The sequence below is a fragment of the Suncus etruscus genome, chromosome 2 (genome assembly GCF_024139225.1).
Source record: "Suncus etruscus isolate mSunEtr1 chromosome 2, mSunEtr1.pri.cur, whole genome shotgun sequence".
Lineage (NCBI taxonomy): Eukaryota > Metazoa > Chordata > Mammalia > Eulipotyphla > Soricidae > Suncus > Suncus etruscus.
The window spans coordinates 97,759,174-97,775,282 of NC_064849.1; the positions used below are offsets into that span (position 1 = coordinate 97,759,174).

General features: G+C 39.8%; 1 protein-coding gene across 2 annotated transcripts in view; it reads right to left on the bottom strand.

Moving 5' to 3' along the window:
- Positions 1-16,109, bottom strand: part of RAI14 (retinoic acid induced 14) — a 121,218-nt gene that overhangs the window by 38,087 nt on the left and 67,022 nt on the right. The gene's annotated exons all lie outside the window — the stretch shown is intronic.

The window sequence follows — 16,109 nt, forward strand, 5'->3', positions numbered from 1 at the left end:
GTTTGAATTCTGGTACCATATACAGTCTACCCACTGCCAGAAATTATTCCTGAGTAGAGTCAGAAATAAAGTCCTTGGTACCTCCTGGTATGGGCCATAAAGCAAAAACAAACAAAACCAGAAACAAACAAACAAAAAGAAACAAACAGTCAAAAAGTCAAAGGGTCCACCTAAAATTAAATGTCCAAATAATATAATATTTACCAATATTATTGTTTCACAAAAGTCATTCTTTTAAAGTTATATACTCATTAAAAAGTCTTTTAAGTTAAAAAAGGTCAAGATTCTAGGTTAGGGGCCTGAGAGATAGCATGGAGGTAAGGTCTTTGCCTTACAAAAAAAAAAACAAAAAACAAAAGCAACAACAACAACAAAAAGATTCTAGATTAATGCCAATGTCAAATCTATTTTGAAATCTAAGAAAAACATAAGCAAGTATTCTTAGAGGTTAGATAATGTCAATGTCAAATTCATTTTATGAAAATAAAAACTGTTATGACACAATTATTAGTGGCTAAAAAGAAATGAGCAATTACTATCCATTTTCACCTTTTCTCCCATTGCTAGGGATAGAATGCAGGCCCTCACATATACAAGTACTCTTTCACTGAGCCACATCCTTGGCCCTCACACTTTCATTCATGATCTCCTTTCACTCTAAAAACAGACTTTGGTGGTTGATCCTCTTACTATCTCCAAGAGATTGGCAGCTGTCTAGACTCTGTCAGATCAAACAGCAATAAAAACAGTCCCAAAGACACTTCCTTCAAAAGATCATATGGAAGGCCAATAAAATATGTGAAAAGATTCACTATCATTAAATCAAATAAAAAACAATGAAGCATCTCACAGTAGTTAGAGAGACATATATCAAGAATATAGGATACAACAAAAAAATACAGGAGGACAGCCAGTTGTTGGTGGGGATGTGGTTTAAAAATCCCTCATACACCATTGATGGCAATGTTGCCTGGTTAAATGACTATGGAAAAAAATATGGAAAATATTCAAAACCTAAGCCTAGAGCTCCCATAAGACCAAACAAGTCCTCTTGGCTCCTACTGCCCCAAATACAAAAACATTAATTCAATAAGATATACGCACACCTATGTTCATTGACTTAACAAAATAGTCAAGAACTAGGAACATATGTCCAATGACAGATGTACAGTACAAAGATGTACAGTACAAAGAAATGATAATTTATAGGCATAATGAAATACTATGCAGCCATAGAAAAAGATGAAATCATGCAATTTGCTGTAACCTGGATGGAGCTGGAGGGTATTATGTTAAGCTTAGTAAGCCAGAAGGAGAAAAATTAATGCCTATGAATCACTTATCTGTGTTATACAGCACAAGCAGGGGAATGAAAGGTATCAAATGACAGTAAGCCCATGGCTTTGAATTATAAAAATGAAAATGCCAATGAGGGAGAACTTGGTTAGGTGGCAATGGGTTGAACTGGTGATAACATACAGGCATTGGTCAAGAAACATGGGCATTTCAGTGGTTTAGAAGTGAAGTAATGGTGTACATCAAAAGCTTAATAATCAAAACTAATGTAAGCTCACAAACCATGCTTGTATGCTGAGGTTTGCCATTAATGAAGGGATCCTAAGCAAAAATAACATCAATTATCCCTTATTGATAGGAGTGAAGGAAGTAGAGAGGAAAGGAGGCTGAGCGGGCATCAAATTTTAGGACAGTTCACCATAAAGTCTTCCCCTCTCTGTCATACTTCTGCAGAGAAAGGCAATGAGTATTCCAGATTTCCTGCTGCCAGTCTAGTTTAATGAGCTACCCTTTTAGGATATCTGCCATGGAGTCCCTTAGCATCTACTATACTTATAAATCAATATCCAGGCTATTTTTTTCTTACAGGCTAGGACCTGTCACTGGCATACAGGCTCAAACCCAAGTAGCAAATGGAAGAGTGAAGCCAATTCAAAGCTAAGTTACCGGGGTCAGAGCAGTGGTGCAAGTGGTAGGGCATCTGCCTTGCACACGCTAGCCTAGGATGGACTGTGGTTCGATCCCCGGCATCCCACATAGTCCTCCAAGCCAGGAATGATTTCTGAGCACATTAACCAGGAGCAACCCCTGAGCGTCACTGGGTGTGGCCCCAAAAGCTAAGTTACCTCGTCTTTACACTTCAGCTCCTGAGAATGAGTCCGAAAGAAAGCAGATACTAGCAAATCAAGATAATTCAGCTTTGTTGTAAATCACCTCAAATCTAGTGATACAGTTTTGGGAAGCCAGTACAATTTCTACAAGCCTAAATTTCTTTAAGAGTGATGATTGACTTAGAGGATATCTGATGTTTGCCATAAAGGCAGGCACTGGGGAGGAAAACTGGGGACATTGGTGGTGGAAAATACACCAGTGAAGGAATGGATGTTGGATACTATAAGATCGAAACTCAATCATGAACAACTCTGTAACTTTTATGGTGATTCATTTAAAGTTTATAAAAAAAATATTCTTAGGGGTCTTGCATGTGGTCAACCTAGGTTCAATACCCAGCATCCCATTTTGTTCCCCACACCTGCCAAAAATAATTTCTGAGTACAGAGCAAGGAATAATACCTGACTACTGGTGGGTATGGCCCAAAAACCAAACACACACACACACACACACACACACACACACACACACACACACACACACACACATATTCTTACTCCATTATAATTGAGTTAATTCAATACATGGTTATCTGTTAAATGCTTTGACAGTAAATTGTGCCACATAAATTTAACTATATGAAATGTTACACATGACATTTTATTCTGGAGCTGAATGATACTGCAGGGGTTAATGTGCTTGCCTTGATGTGACCCACCCTGGTTTTATCGTTTGCAGAACATACAGTTCTGAGTAGAGTGTTAGAAATAGCCTCTAAGCACTGCCAGACATGACCCAAGTTCAACTCCCCCCATAAGGAAATAGTTTTGCTTCTGAAATGTCTCAGGCCAATGCAGTTTAAAGATGAAGAATACATCTCCCGAAGAATGGAAACTTATTTCAATGAAAGTCAGCACTCAGTCTATTATGGCCTTTGTCTGCAGTGAAGAAATGTTAAAATTAAGATTTTTAGGTTAGTGAATTCAGCCATGAGCACATGGAATTATGTATGATATAAATGTATCCTACACTGGGAAATTCTTTACATGTTCTAAGGGAATATAGCTGTGGAATATCAAGGGCTCTCCAGTTCTAAATTAGAAAATAAAAGACATAAAAATTTCCATGAGATATAATTTTTGACCACGCATCCACTAGCTGGTATTGGTCCCCAGGTACAAAAAGGTTAAAGATCTCTGTCCTGTCATGTCGTATCTTCTCTTTCCCCCTTGCCCTGTCCCCCACATGAACTAATATTTATTACTACTCTATACAAAATTCACTGATATACATAAAACTCTATATTACATTCTACTTAAACAACTTGCTTCCCTGACTTAGAAAAAAGAAATATAAGAAAGAATAATTTGGGGCTGAGTAGCACAGTGGGTAGGGTTTTTGCCTTGCACACAACCCACCCGGATTTGTTTCCTGCATCCCAGATGGTCCCCAGAAACTGACAGGAGTAATTTCTGAGTGCAGAGCCAGGAGTAAACCCCTGAATGTCACTGGATATGGCCCATAAAACAAAACAAAACAAAAACAAAAAGGATAAGAAAGAATAATCATCAAAATGAGTTATTTTATATCCATTGATTATTCTAATGAATGCCTTTAAAGATTTATTTTTTCTATCTAAAGATGTATCATTGCCAGAGATGGTTTTTGGTACATCTCATTGCTAATGAAATGGGAGACACAGTGTCACTACCTGAGAGTTTTCTCATTACTACGCCGAAGGCCCAAAGGCGAACAAAGCCTCGGTGACTGACAGCACTTTGTTGTTCAGGAAAGATTCAGACACACAGAAACAAGCAGAAACCACTAGACAATAGTGACTGTCAAGAGCTTAAAGGCTTTGGTTATAGCAGCTCTATACTTTCCATCTTGACTGTTTCCATTAGGATAGCAACCAAATGCCAATAAAAAGAGTCCAGCAGTTTCATTCATTCTTCTGAGGGAGAAAGTTGCAGGGAAGCAGGACTGCCACCTTTTCTTTCATCCCTCACCCTCTGAAACCCTTGCTCTAAAGTAGCTCTAAATAAGGAGTAAAATAAACCCACTCTGCAGTAAGGCAAGATGGGAAAATGATAAACTTGGGGGTTGATGTGTATACACGCATGTGTGCATTTAAAGCACTTCAAGTTTTAATTTAGGTAATGTACTCTTAGTTCTTGATATCCATGAGTTAAAAGAAGTTTAACAAATCTTCCCTCATTAGCACTTTATTAAAAATAAGCTGCCAGATGAGGTGGCATGACAAGAACACTGGAGGGTAATCTACTCCAGTTTAAGGGCCTGGGCTAACTAGGCCTGAATCTGAGTTTTACCACTTACTACTGTGTGACCCTGAGAAGGATAACTCTGGATTATCCACTTCTATAAAAGGTTATCCTTTTCATCCTCAATAAAAGATTATCCACCTCTGGTTTTCCACCTCTATAAAAATATGTAAAGAAAGCTTAGTAAACTGTGAAGCATGTAATAAGCACAGGGAAATACCACTTATTCTAAAGTAGACCACCAATATGAAGCAGCACACATGTCTGGGATATGTTGACTTGTCTCAATGTTCAGAAAAGAGAACCACCCTGCAGAGAAAAGACAGCAAGAAGAAAGGGAGAAAGAAAAGTGAGAGACAAAGAGGATAAAGAAAGGAGAAGGAATGGGAACACAGACAAGGGAAGCAGAGAAGAACTGAAAGTTCTGCGCATTTCCATTGGATGGCAACTTGGGAATAAAGTTGTAGACCTTTCTGAAGACAAAAAAATCCATCCAAGTCCAGCCTTGTCTAAAGCTCACCCTCAAGCTACTAACATTCTGGCACCTTTTTGGGAAGTGATAATCCCCAAAGCAGGGTTTGGCAGAGGCAAGTCATTAGCTTCTGAATAGGAAAAGAAACAGAGCCAACTTTTAATAGGATCCTCAAGTGGAACATGGGTTTGGTTGGGTAGGAAAACATTAGTCAGTGACACAACTCCTGTCTCATACAGTGACTGATGAATATAGGTAACCTCAGCTGACGGCAGATCAAAGTGAGTGATGAGATGTGGCCTATTCTATCTACTGACAAATAGACAACTATGATGCTCCCTCAAGAATATAGACCAGACAGTACAGACTAAAGAAGAAATTGACTGTGGTCTCTGACAGCCTGTTTGCTGGGTGGAGACTAGTCAAAGAATATATCTCAAGACAGTTTTCAGACTAACCTACGAGGGGAGAGGCAAAGCAATAGATTGATTTACTGACACACACATATATATTTTTTGTTTTGTGGTCATACCCAGAAGTTCCTCAAAAGTTTTCTATTACTTCCTGCATGGTGCTGAATGAACAGTCATTCTTGTTTGTTTGTTTGCTTGTTTGTTTGTTTTGGGCCATATCTGGTGATGCTCAGAGGTTATTCCTGGCTACACGCTCAGAAATCATCCCTGGCCTGGGGGACCATCTGGGACACCTGGGGATAGAACTTCGGTCTGTCCTAGGTTAGCTGCATGCAAGGCAAATGCCCTACCACTCACTCCACCACTTCGGCCCGAATAGTCATTCTTGGCAGTGCTGGGTGAAACACACAATGTCAGTGATCAAACCTGGGCCTAACACATGAAAAGTCTCACTCCAGCTATTTGTGTATCTTCCCTGCCCATACTCATAAGCATTTACGAGACTGTTAATTCTAGTGCATTGGAACTAACTTAAAGATAGGCTAATTTTGCTATTCCTATAGTTGTATAGTTGTATATTTTTATAAGAGCTCCCATAGCTAAATATATTCATCCATTTATAGCTTTATGATGGTACTAGGGTATTTATGTGCTGGACAGTGTTCTAAGCCCTGAGAATCCCATGGTAAATAAAGTCTGTGCCTTCACAGAAAAAAATTTCCATTTCATGAATCTCAGCTTCAGTAGCAAGATTAAAGATCAGCTAATGGTTCACCACTGGAGGCTGGCTTACCACCTTGCTCCAGGATATTAAACAATGTATGGTTTTAGTTGTCTTTTTTGGGGTGCAGAGTGGAGTAGGAAGGGTATTTCTATAGAGCTAGGAAATAGCCCCATGCAAGACAAGTGCCCTAACTGTGAGCAACTTTCCCAATTCTCTAGAAGTATTGATGGGAAAGGCCGCGCACAGGTGAGTTCTGCTGCCACGTAATGTGTGAAGATCAGAGATACAGCCAAGTATTCTAAACAGGAATGACAGGGTTGAACAACTGTGACTATTCACTGAAGACAATTTTTAATGCTGAAATATAATTCTATTGAGGCACATTAAATACTGAATAAATGAGATTTTTTTTTTTTGCCATAGCCCATATATACATCACCACTTAAAATGCACAATCAGGACTCTTGCAAACCAACCTCTAACTAATGCTACTATCTACTTTGAAATACTGGGGAGGTTGGGCCACTCCTGGTTAATGTTCAGAGGATACTCCTTGCTCTGTACTCAGGATTTACTTCTGGCATTACTTGGGAGATCATAAAGAATGCCAGGGCTTGAATCATGTTGAATCAGGTTGGTCACATGCATGGCAATCATCTTACCCACTGAACTATCAACCCAGCCCCTACTTGAGAATAATTTTATCATCCTAAAATAATTCCAGTATTGCAGTCACTCTTTATTTTATGTTCCATGGGGTTCCTGGAAATCACACAGCTATGTTCTCCCTATGAAGTTGCTATTTGGACATGACATTAGATGGAACCACATGTAGCCTTTTGTGTCTGGAGCTTTTGTTAGACAGGTTTTCAAATTCATCCATGTTAAAGCATGTATCAATCCATACCTCATTCCTTTTCCCAAAATACTTAATTCTACAGAAAGGCCATATTTCATTTATTCATTTTTTGATTATGGGCCTTTGGTGGGGTATTTCTTTTTCTTTTTGATTTTGAGAACTCCTGTAGGAGTGTTTTTCAAATCTAGTGGAATCCTGGAATACTGCAGGATAATTCCAGAGTGGAACTGCTGAGCCATATGGGAGCCATGTTGAACTTGGATGAACTGCTAAACTATTTTCCAAACTGCGGCACCATCTAACATCTCTGGCAACCAATGAAAAGACTTCCAATTTCTCTCTGTCTCGAAAAAGACATCTGATTGCCCAGCTCATTTGAATGAGAGAGGAAAAGTTTAATTACAACCTTAAATTTCCAGGAGACCACGTTCACATTTTTTCTTAATGAGCCCTTTGGGTTGTTAGTTCAATTAATTATCAGTTGAAATTTCTCCTTAAAGGAATATAGAATAGCAAAGTCAAAACAATTTAGGATCATCCCTTGGCTTTGTCTCTTTGTAGGCTTTTCACTCCTAATTAAACACTGTGGCATTTCCTTTTATAGACTAGAAATGTCATTCAAGAGTCTAAATAGAAGCATATTTTAAGGAAGATTTTTGGGGCTTGCTTATCTCTTCATTTAAAGAGGTCAAGAATTCAATGGCAAAAGGAGGAGCAAAACAGTCTTTTACCCCTGAATGTTGCCTGCTGTGGCCCAAGTGCTTCCCTCCCACCCAAAAAAAGTGTTTTATTCTTTCCTGCATCAGGTTCAGGGCAGGGACACTTGTTATTGTTTGTGGATACAGGGGGACTCTCCAGATTCCATGGAGGCAGAAGGGACTGCATTCAATTATCTAAGCCTGGCTACACAGCTGGTCCATGGATAAGCGAGCAAGTTATTAGAAAGGCAGGTCTGCATGTTCCTCACATCTGCTGGATCCAAGGGCTTCTTACAAGTTTTCCAGAGATGTGTAAGCCCTTTCTCATCTAAAAAGTATGCATATAGGTGAAGACAAGAGTGGCACATCACATTTGTACCTAGGGGGCTACTACTGCAATCCCCTTTGGAAAACATGATTTTCCTAGTGGAAAGCCAAGCTCTTGGATATGCACATGGGTGTTTTAGGCTCCAATCAAATGGGGGGAATGTTTAGTTTTCCTTATAAAACTCAGCTGGGCCTTCAACTGAGTGCTAACTCAGAGTTACAGAGAACAGCCTTAAGATTAGGCCACATTCCAATCCCTAGGTTGGGCCATTTATTTTTATTTGAGATTTCTCTGCTCTGGTCAGTTGGAAAACTTACTAAGTGATGGGCTCAGAGAAAAAATACTGGGTTTGTGGGCTGAAGTGATAGCTCAAATGACCAAGTGCATTGCATTCATTGCATGTAGGAGTCCAGAGTTCACAAAGTCAGAAGTTTAACTTTGGTAGAGCTCTTCTCTATTCTACTATTGTCTTACTACAATTCACTGATGCCCTCAGTAGCTGAAAAAGCAGCCAGGAAGCAGCTGGGCACAGTGGCAGAATAAGAAACCTAAAAGAGAGGTCCTGGCATGGGTTACTGCATGACAGCTTATGGCTCATAAATTGTTTTTTTGGAGGGGGAGAGGTGGGGGTCACATCGGCAGCACTCAGGGGTTACTCCTGGCTCTATGCTCAGAAATCACTCCTGGCAGGCTCGGGGGACTATATGGGGTTCAAACCACTGTCCTTCTGCATGCAAGGAAAATGCCCTACCTCCACGCTATCTTTCAGGCCCCATGGTTCATAATTCAATCATTTCCCTTACCCTTCCTCACCATTAAGACTATTAAATAACAATAGCATCAACCTGTACTGGTCACGTCTTTCTGTTAGTTTGTTTGGGGGCCATACCTGCAATGCTCAAAGGTTACTTCTAGCTCAGCAGTCAGGAATTATTCCTGGAAGTGCATGGGGGACCATATGGAATGCTGAGGATCGAAGCCATGCCAGCCTTGATTCATGCAATTTATGCCTTAAATCCCCAACTAGCCTAGAGAAAGGCTAACTATTATTATCCCTATTTTACAGTGGAGGAAGTGAAGCACACAAAATTTCAGTACCCAACTCCAACACACTGGGTAGACTCAACTGCGGCTGAGGTGTTCTCCCATGACCAAAGCTGAGAAATCAGTTTGTTAATCACCCTCTGAAACATTATATAATCAAACATACTGGCTAAGCTGCTATTAAAAAAAATAAATAAGACAACAATATTCAAACGGGAAGAATGGAAATGTTTGCTCAATGAGCAAGCACAGATTCTCACTGGGGCAGGTGAGGATTGCCAGCACTCTCAACAGGCTAGGAATGTAATCCAAGTGCTGAAGCAAACAGAGCAAGCAGCAGAGGTTTCATTTCCCAAAAAGCCACTTGATCAGTTGTGCAAACTTTCCCGAAACAAATACCCCAGGACCAGTCTAGGATGTTTCTCAAGGCTTTTCATCCAAATAGGTCTTAAACTATTCAAAGGCCACTGACTGATGAGCCTCGGAAGGGTTCCTTCTATCTTTTAGAAAAGCAATAACAAACCCATGTCTACAGCTTTTCTGATTGGCAGCTAAGACAGCTGCTTGGAGGAAATACCAACTCATAAGGCTGATTTTAGATGGTTTTGACTTTTAAGGCACATTCATTCAAGAAGATTTCACTTAGACAAACTCTTTTTTTCTGTCTTTCACTCTTAATCAAAGAGTCAGCTGTGGTGGTTAAGAATGGCAATGGGCTACCTCAGCATTACTGCTAAGACACAAAAAGGTTGGAAGGCTCAATCCCCTTCAATACCTCAGCAACCAAGCTTCAATTCACCAAATCAAGAGAACCAGCACCCAGGGAAATAGCTGGAGATCCCCCTCCCAGCCTGAGCCAGGCACAGAATAATGCCAAAAATGGCTACTGGGGAATGGCATTACTTTAAAAAAATTTACTTCAATCCAAAATTTGCCTTCATTTAAATACATGAGATGATTCTAGCAATAGTATCAGAGCAGTTAAAAATTGCCACAAGTGCATTTGGTTTGTCTCTGGTTTTCATGGTATGCTCCTACCTCAAAGACCTAGAATGGGGGACTCAGACTAATCCCCCAAACCTTTCAATGCACTTTTCCAAATTACTCCAGAGTAACTGTGAGTTTCTAAAGGGAAATCTCTTATGGAAAGTAACAAAGACAGAGTGATAGGATGTGGACTAAGACATGTGGCTTGCATGCATCTGGCCCTGTGAGATCATCTTCTGCTGCATTATATGATCTTCTGAGGTCCAGCCCTAGAGTCTTCTTAGCATACTGGGTTGCTCTTGGTGACCCTGGCACCACAATGACCAAGCAATACTGTACCCTTTGGTATTTGGCTCTGAACAGCTGGTCCCCTTGGCCAGGCTAAACGGGGTGCAAGATCAAACCATTTGTTGAATGAATGGCACTTAGGAAAGCCCCTAGTCCAGACGGGAGCAGTCAACAGTAACATAATTTCAGAACAATTGCTTTCTTATTAATTGGACAAGATGGTTGTAACCCTGACATTCTGAGAAATACACAGGAAAGTGAGTCCAATTAAGTCCTACAGACTTGAAGGAGGAAGTGACAAATGTGAACTCCCCTGGTGATGTAGCTCAAGTAACAGGGTTTATGCCTTGCCCATGTAAGATCCTGCATTCAGTCTCAGCACTGTGTGGCCCTCTGCACTACTGCTAGCACTGCTAGCAGTAGCTCTGACATCTTCCTCAACACAGCCAGGACTGATCCCTATTTCTATTTCTTTGAATATGGGACTGGATCCAGAGAATCATGTAAAACATGAACTCTAGCCATTTGAGCTAACTCCCTAGACCTGTCCCCTGTCTGCTTGGAGGTGACCGTCCGTCTCCCACCCCACCCCCACCCCCTGCTATCTCTTTAGGAGTGAGACTGGCAGTTAGTTACTGCCAGAAGATTCTGCCACCCTCATTTATTGTGTCCACTCTGCTCTCTATCTCAGCAAACAACAAACTCCTCCCAGGTTCTCCTGTTTCTGCACTCTGGGATCTAGTCAGCTAAGGGGTTTGGAGGACAGCAGGAAGGGACAGTACTAGATGGCTTCGACCCTCAGTGATAGTGAACCACACACAAGGGTTCATTTGCAAGAGACTTAACTCCAGCTTTAAAAATGGTTTCACCAAGAAAAACTGTTATCCTATCCTACTGATCTTCATCAACTTGTACTACTTGTATGGTTTCAAGGCTATCTTCTAATAATGTGTAAGGAACATTGGTTCCAGTGGTAGCCTAAGACATGTGAAATCCTTTGGTCTGACCCTGGCAGAAGACAGGACAGATACATATGCTTTTCTTTGGCTGCCCTAAGCCCCTTTCTCTGTATTGCATGATAACTTACAAATATCCAATCAGTCTTTAGAAGGATCAAGGTTCACCAGCCCTGTAAGTGTCAGAGCTGTTGGACTGTAATGAATAATACTACTTTCCTCTGAAACACTTTGCAGAGCATTCCTTTAACAAAACGTACTTCAACACAAACTTTACTCATTTCATTTTTTTCTATTGTGTACATAAGCATTTACATACAAATACATTCTTGCCTGTGCTAGAACTAAAGTTACCGGGACCAGCAGGACCAAGCCCCCAATTGGTACGCCACACCAATAAAATAAGAACCCCTGAGGGTAACACTCAGCCAACTTCAAAGCTGGTCAAATGTTTCCTATGTACCAAGTTGAGACTCACTAATGCAGTACTTGTGAAGGTCCTGAACTTGAATACCTCTGATAAACCTGACTTGAACAGAGAGAAAGAATGTCCCTGGAAGGTCCTTGTTTTTTTTGCCATTGGAATAATACCTATAGAGGCTGTTCTCTGTCCTCCTCTTGTCTTTTTTCCCACCCAAATCCTCTTGACCCATTCTTCATAAATTACTAAGACTGTGTGTGTTGTGGGTGTGTACATTCAGTATTATTTCACCAGCATAAATGACCACTCATGCTTGCAAAATACCTGCTCTATTACTTGAAATACACCTTCGTGGATTTACCAATCCTGCTCTTTATGGTTCATCCATGTCACATCCCCACATCAATTGCAGAAAGCATCTCTCAGCTACTCCAACTATCTCTCTACCTGGAACCCCTTCCACACAGTAGTTCACAGTTTAACACTCATCTAGAACTCTTACTGTCCTGTCTTAAGGAAAGGGCCATTATTTCCTCTTCTTTTGTATGCACTTACAATAGAGTAAGTACAATCCATTGTAGCTGTGAGTTCCCAACTGGTAGATTCATGAATCAAAAACAAACACTTGGACACTGCTGCAAAATAGGAAAGCATAAGAACAACTCAAGATTGGAACTGAATATCCAGAACAGAGTCAATCCAGCTTTTACATCTTTCAATGTCTCCCTGTCAAATAGCAAACCGGCTTTAGGAAAGACCTCGAATGATTCTGTCTAGAAGATTCTCTGTAGGGAGGAAACTTCACTTACATGGAAAGAATGGAACGGTTTTAGGTGAACTAATTTGGCAGTCATCCATGTGAGGAACTGGAGACAGCAAACCAGGACGTTTGGTGTGATTTCCAAGTCTGCACAGCTGGTATGAAATAATAACTGCATCCCCATTCTGAGAAGACAGGAAGAGATGGAGCACAACAAGGCACTCACAGAAGCCCCTCACTGTACTCAATTACGAAACTCAAAGACTCCCTCCCCTGGTTTATATTTAAACTCCATAAAGCCACCTAAAAATACTCATAAGAGTTTCTGCTATCAAAGCCAAAGAGATCATATTTCTGAAATGTAGGCTATGTATGTGGATATCAGATATATATCTCAGTTTACACACTAGCCTGGGTGGTATTTCTTCAAATACTACAGTTCCAGCAGTAATTGTATTTAGTCTGGTTGTTCCTAAGACAAACACTCATAACTTTAATTAAATGCACATCCAAACAAAGGGGAGACCATCTTGAACTAATCAGGCTGCTCTCCGGTGAGAGGGCTGCAGGCTACAGCATCCTCCCACTCTCTCACGGCCACCATGGAAGGGGAGCAGATGGCTGCAGGAAGCCAAGCGTGACTCCATAAACACAGCCCAGTACTTCTAACTCTCTATCCTGCTGTCTCTGATCCTTTTTGACCCAAACACCAGCCTTCTTAGTTTCTTTCCTAAAAAAATTCCAGTCACTGATTGCTTCCTTTTTTATTTTTAACCCCCTCTAAAGTCAATTATAGAAGAAGAGAATTTTCAGACAAGGTTTCTTATCTATCCCTCAGTAAATATTCCAGGAAGAAGCTGAAAAAGTTGGAAGAATGACCACATTGTACATCTGGTTATTGACCTTTGGGTAATGGAAGGTTCTGGAGAATGTCCACCAAGATGGCTGCCTCTTTCTGGGCACTTTCAGGATCATCTAATTCTCTGAGGAGTTAAAGCTCAGTTTCTCTGGAATCTGGGAGAATCAATATGTCAGGTTGTGATGTTCATAAAAAATCACGCTTTTCCTCATGAACATACAAGTTAATTCACTACTAACAAACTTACCCATGAATTTACCAGAGAAAAAAGAAGGATTTCTTCATAAAAACCAGGCTGAAAAGTAATTTCTACAAAACTGACTCAATGTCTATTCTTTTCATGGAACAGTGGGGATGATAGATACCCCAAATCCCAAAATCCTAGTACTTAAAGATTTTACAGAGCTGTAAGGACTTTAAGTCTTTGAGAAATCAGACACATTTTCTAAGTAATTAAGACTCCCTATAGTTGCTATTGCTATACTTTCATAATAAAATATAGCAAGTTCTAAATCAATATTCCAGGATTTCAAAAGGAAAGAAGAAAGGGAGGGGGGGGGGAAAGGAAGGAAGGAAGGCAGGAAGGAAGGAAGGAAGAAGGAAGGAAGGAAGGAAGGAAGGAAGGAAGGAACGCAGGAAGGAAGGAAGGAAGGAAGAAAAGCAGGAAGGAAGAAAAGCAGGAAGGAAGAAAAGCAGGAAGGAAGGAAGGAAGGAGGGAAGGAAGGAAGGAAGGAAGAAAAGCAGGAAGGAAGAAAGGAAGGAAGGAAGGAAGGAAGGAAGGAAGGAAGGAAGAAAAAGAGAAAAAGATAAGAAAGAAGAAAAAGGAAAGAAAGAAGAAAGAGAAAGAAAGAAAGAAAAGAAAGAAAGAAAGAAGAAAGAAAGAAAGAAAGAAAGAAAAGAAAGAAAGAAAGAAGAAAGAAAGAAAGAAAGAAGAAAGAAAGAAAGAAGAAAGAAAGAAAGAAGAAAGAAAAAAAGACTCAGGGAACATTATGAAACATGAAAAAAGGCAATCTGAATTAGTCATAGAACTTAGACAAACATCTGGGCACTGTTACATAAGAGAAGGGCTGGAAAATAAGTGCAAATAATACCTACTTAGAAAATGAAAGTTAAGGATATGATAAAAACTTTCAAAACTCAAATCAGAATTCTAGGCTGCTGGGTCTCTAGCCTTATTTTGCTATAAAGGTGTATAAATGGAGAGGAAACCAGGAAGGAATGAGCAGAGAATAAGGTCAAGTACTTTTAAGTACCCTACTTCAAAAGTGTGTGGCTTGATCATAGCTCTTTGAAGACCAATACAAAACATTCCACCCACATCCACCAACAAATGACAGCTCTGCAAGCTCCAGGAGATCGGCAGAACCAAGTCTGTAGAGGGAACACATTGTATTGATCTGTTGGACTCGATGTGCTCCAAGGAGAAACCTAGGTCACATGCTTCTGAACCAAAGACACACAGAAAAAAATCAGGAAGATCTCAGGCTCATGAAAGTTCTTTAAGCATAAGGATATACATGTATATGCAAGCAAGAAGGCACAGATGAGACTCACTCACGATTATGAAAGTATGTGTATGTATGCATATATAAACATATGTAAATATGTTTGTTTAGTCAATCATTTGTTCTTGAACCCACTTAGGTTAGCCAGATTTATGGCTACTATGAATAGTGTTGCAATGAACATAAGGGAGCAGATGTCTTTTCTGAGTAGAGTTATTGGCCCTTGGCATATATACCAAGCAGTGCAATATCTGAGTCTTATGGGAGCACTTAAGGTTTTTTTAGAAGGTCCATACTGTTTTATTTACACAATGCAATACTACTGGGCTGCAAGAAATGACAAAATCAAGCAGTTTGCTGACATGTAGCTATAAGTGAGAGTATCATGCAAAGTGAAGTTAGCCAGAAAAATAGGGTCAAACTCAGAATCATCCCTTTATATGTGGGACATAAGAAAGCACAGGAAGGTAATATTAAATGCCCCCAACCAACATAACTTGAGAAATGGTCTACAGGACTATGGTGGGGATGGGGGTGGGGGAAGGGAATAATAGAAGATGGTAGGAGAATTCTGGAAGTGATGAACACTGTACCCATAAAAAGCTATTGATAACAATATTACAAATCATGACACTTAAAATAACAACAACAATATAAAAATGCAACCACCTAAAGATAGGCAGGCTGGCTGGTGACCGAGAAAAATACTGCTGGGGCTTTACTATCCCAGCACAACCTTTTGGCCTTGCATTACTACATGATTCCAAATGGACAGGAGAGATGGTTTCCAACCTCAGCTCCAACTCAATCAGGCTGAAATGAACAAATGAAGCTAGAAGACTCTATTGTGGGGTGACATTAAAAACCCAATTCCTAGTGATTAGTTAACCAAAATATCATTCAAAGGTATATTGTATAAAAAAATAAAATGTTTGTTTTGAGTTATGAAAAATCTTGTACTTGAAAATAATGCTCTTCTTTTTTTCCTTTTTCAGAGTTCTACTTTCTAAACAAGAATCATCAAAGAGAAAAATAGTAGCTACATTAAGTGGAAAGGTAGAGTTGTACAGGCAAATCGGTATCACATGGGCTTGAGGTTTACTATCTGCAAAATGGAAGTGATTCTTTTTATAAATACTGTGTTCATTTTTATCAATAAAGAGATGAGAATAAAATATTGATACATATAATAAGCAAGATGAATCTTTATAACAATGTTCTAAGTGGAAGAAGCAAAAGAAAAAGGACTTTTAATTTTTTATTTTAAAAAATAGGATTCTACTTATATGAAATATGTAAATTCTTAGGGGCATAAACAAATTAGTGGTTGCTGGGAGAGGGTTAAGGAGAATAGCAAAGTATCACTGGAATTTCATTTGGAGGAA